This window comes from Tamandua tetradactyla, chromosome 6 (genome assembly GCF_023851605.1).
Source record: "Tamandua tetradactyla isolate mTamTet1 chromosome 6, mTamTet1.pri, whole genome shotgun sequence".
Taxonomy (NCBI): Eukaryota; Metazoa; Chordata; class Mammalia; order Pilosa; family Myrmecophagidae; genus Tamandua; species Tamandua tetradactyla.
The window spans coordinates 147,377,556-147,381,978 of NC_135332.1; the positions used below are offsets into that span (position 1 = coordinate 147,377,556).

The window sequence follows — 4,423 nt, forward strand, 5'->3', positions numbered from 1 at the left end:
GTTATTATAAAGCATAAGAATAACCTCCAGAATGACCTCTCAATTCTATCTGAAATCTCTCAGCTGCTGAAACTTTATTTTGTTTCATTTCTCTTCTGACTTTTGGTCAAGGAGGCTTTCTCTGTCCCATGATGCCGGGTCCCGGCTCATCCCCGGAATCCTGTCCCACGTTGCCGGGGAGTCATGCCCCACGTAGTAGGGAAGGCAGTGAGTTTTCCTGCCGAGAGATAGGCCACAGTTGAGCAACAAAAGAGGGTCTCTGGGGTGACTCGGGCATAATTGTAAGTTGCCTAGGTTTTAAGAACATAGGCTTTGTGGACAAAGAGACCTGCATTTAAGCCCTAGATTTGCTAATGACTGCTGTGAAAACTTGGGCAAGCTGCTTAAACTTTCTAAGCCTCAATTTCCCCATGGTGAGGGCTTAAAGGGAATGCCTGTAAAGTAGTTGGGTAAATTACCCTACAAATGTTATGTGTCATTTTTGTTTTGTTATTATTTTATGCTGAGAGAGAAAATCATGGAGGACACCAAGGACTCAAAAAAAAAAAAAGGTACAACTGTACTCATAATAGGAAAAACACAAGCAAGAACTATATTGAGAGGCCATTCTTTACCTTCCAAATTCACAAATTCTGGAAAGTCTGCTGCTGCTGTTGGAGATACAAGGAAACTGGTGGGGAGGGTAGATTGGTACAACCTCCGTGGAGAGAACTTCAGCAATGTTTACAAATGAACATAGCTTTTGGTTCAGTTAATCCATTTTTTTGGATTTATGATACAAATATTCTGGCACATGTACAAAATGATGCATATAAATGTTATTCATTATATCAGTGTTTGAGTAGCAAGATATTGGAAATAACTTAAAAGTCCTTGAGTACAGAACTGGTTAAATAAATCATGGTATATCTATATGATGTAAACAAATAAAATGAGATAGTTCCTTCTTGTTAGCCAGGCTGCTATGACAAATATCACACAATGGGTTGGCTTAAACAATGGGAACCTACTGACTCATGTTTTCAGAAGCTAGAAGTCCAAAATCAAGAACTCAGCAAGGAATGATTTCTCCCCAAACAATTCGGCATTCTGGTGCTGGCTGCTGGCAGTCCTTGCAGTTCCTTGGCTTCATGTGTCAATGTCTTCTTCTTTCTGGCTGCTATGACTTCCCAGATCCTTTTTATAAGGCCTCCAATAATCAGATTAAGGCTCATCCTGGTTCAGTTGGGCACATCTTAACTAAAAAAATAAGATTTTCATAAGTTCCTATTTACAGTGGGTTCACACCTACAGGGATGCAGGTTAGGATTAAGAACATGTGTTTGTTGGGGTACCTAATTCAGCCAACTGCAATTCCTTTATGTGCTGATATGGAACACTTTCCAAAGCTAGATTAAGTGAAAACAGAAAATTAAAAAAAAAAATTGTTAAGTGGAAAAGCAAGGTGCAGAATTATCACTGGATATAGGAAAAAGAGAGCAGTGGGGAAAAAATTAAAATGGGTCTGTATGTAAGCATTTTTTTGTATGCTGTGCAGTGGGCATCACATTCATTCTTTCCCATGTGTGTATGCATGCATTTTTTGGTATAACCATGTCTCTAAAAGGACAGAGTGGAAGAAAAGCTTTTTATTGTACACTTGTTTGTATCATGAACTTCAAACCATGCAAGTGTACTAGTTTAAAAAAAATCGAAGATTCTGATTTTTTTTTTAGATTTTTAATTTTGAATTTATTACAGTTAATACAGATTAAAATTTCAAAGCACTAACATGATTATTTAGATCATAGGTTTTTTTATGTATCATATTATTAGGTCTTGAGTTCTTTGGTGACTATTTGAGAAGGAATGAATCTCTGAGGCATAAAAAACAAAATAGTTGATCTTCTAGTAATATCCTCAGTTTTTACAGTAAACCGTACAAGAATTTGGTAACAAATTTCCTGAAGAATATAAATACAAATACAGATCATTGTAAAAGGTTTTACTCATATAACAAAAGAGATAGTGAAGGATATTTTAAAAACGGAACAGAGGAAAGCTAGGTTAGAGACTGTTAGAAGTCTAAATTCACTCAGACAGGAAATATGGTACATACTTTACCTTACCTTTATAATTTTCATGGTAGAGAAAATTAGTTTTCATAAATTATTTATAAAAAATCAAATTATTTTTCCTAAATACACTTAAAACAACTAACTTTATGTGTCCCACGTAAACTTGTTTTATTGTCTTGTCTGATTGACTTTCAATTGGTAGTGGCTCCCGACATTTTTCTTTTGGCTTAAGTATATAAGTGTCATATACTTAATGACTTAAAACAGCTAATTCAATGCATTTGGCAAGGCTGTTTGCTGGTTAATTGGCTTCAGAGCCAGGTTTTTAAGTATCTAGGGTTTTACCATTTGGCAATATAAATAAATCGCTAAGAATATGAGTTTCCTAAGTTTCTGATTTTGTATTTTCCAAAAAGCAATACCCATCTTATTCTGTTTTTACAAAGATTATATTACCTCCTCAAATAAAATTTTTGGAGTAGTAATTGTCTAAAGAAAAGTTCACTATCTGTAGTTAATGAACATGGACAAGTTATCTGGGGGGCAATAACACACACCTTTTTTACTAGTTTTCAGAACAGCAGATTCTGATTTTTTAAAGCTTAATTGTTAGTACTTCTGCTCAATGCTTTATACTCGTTAGGCAACGATTGATTCTAGAAATGGTGAATGGTGAATTTTGCTTAACAATTACTAATATCAGAGGCAAAAATAGTGATAACAAAAGTACTAAAAATCCGAATATTCTTTGGGTTCTGTGTGTGACAGTGTAATATGTTGGCTTACAAAAGACATGCCCACAAGTACATAATAGATAGCCTGCAGAGAATATTCTAAATTTCCCCAAGTTGTTGAAAACAAAAATTTTTTTCTTTCTCATTTTTCTTGCATCAAGATACATAGTGAGCATGTATTTGGAAGGACATTTTCAGGCAATATAGTTTGTTTATTTGCATGGGCTGAGGTCTCCGGAAATCAGGTCTCTGGCATGGCAGGTGAGAATTCTGCCACTGAGCCACCATCACATCACCCCAAGCAATATAGTTTTAACTCCTTTTTTCTTTGAAAGAAGCAAGAAGGAATGTGAATATACTTTTTTTAAAAAACATTTCTTCTGCATTCCATTTAGCTAGCAATCTTGTGGTCTGGGGGAAGCTGGAGCCTGCGTTTGGACAGGCCCTGCTCTTTCTCCATTTTGAGAGTTTTTTGCCCCTCCTCTACTCCTGCCAAACCCTGCCAGTCTCCCCTAACTTTCTCATCAAGCATTGTCAAACCTTATGCAGTTTTTATTTTCTTGCTTCTGATTTCTTTCTAACCCCCTGACTCCCTGAAAATCTAGTTGCTCCATAGCTTATTACCTGTGCTGGTTATGTACCCCAAAAAAGTTATTTTTTATTTTTATTTTCTTACATGGGCAGGCACCGGGAATCGAACCCGGGTCCTCTGGCATGACAGGCAAGCGTTCTTGCCGCTGAGCCACCGTGGCCCGCCCTATTTTTTTTTCTTAATGCACTTATTTAATTAATATATTCATCACAAGGGCAAAAGAGATTTAATTCTAAAAACAGAAACAAAACAAAAATGATACCATCTCTATGAAAGAAAGGACAGCCCATCTAAGGAAAAAAATCAAAAGACAACACAAAGAGAAAGGCTGGACAGCCTGTGTCAGGGCTCTTGCCTGGAGACATGCTTTGAGTAGGTCTTTTGCAGTTACTTCTTAAAGGCTGTGGGTTTCTTTCCAGAGTTTGGCAGCATGTGTGTTCAAAGCACTTTCCATATTTGGCTCTTCAAGCAGGCTCTGGATGGAGCGGCAAGTGGTACTGACATCGTACAAGGCAGACCACTTGTCCCGGCAGATGTTACCCTGGCTGTCCACACGGGTGGCAGCGGAGCAGAAGGAACTTTACTGTGGGCACCTTGTAGGGGTAGCCACTGGGAACTCTAGAGAGAGCTCACACCTCAGGTCTTCATACACTGTGCCAGCTGCTCCATGGATGGTCCCCACCCACTTGAAAAGGTTGTCTGATTCAGGGAAGGCAGTCATCATGAGGGTCATTAACTCCTACTGGAGTCTCTTGGCCACAGACCCCTGGGTGGTGCCCCCACTGGGCTGGGCTGCCTTGCCAGCAGCTGGATTGTGGTTCCGGCAGGCCATCCAGGTAGTGCTGGCAGGGAGACAGGAACTTGGAGAACCCGACTGCAACTCCAGCCATGTTCTTTTTTGTTTTAAAAGCCTTTTTTTTTTTTATCGTATAGTATAACATATATACAAAGCAAAGAAATAAAAAAGGAATGGTTTTCAAAGCACTCTTTAACAAGTGGTTACAGGACAGATCCCAGAGTCTGTCATGGGCTACCATATG

At 38.3% G+C, this 4,423-nt stretch overlaps 1 pseudogene; it reads right to left on the reverse strand.

Annotated features, from left to right (window-relative positions):
- Positions 1–3,725: 3,725 nt before the first annotated feature.
- Positions 3,726–4,215, reverse strand: LOC143686854 (ubiquitin-conjugating enzyme E2 C pseudogene; annotated as a pseudogene).
- Between the last annotated feature and the right edge of the window lie 208 nt (positions 4,216–4,423).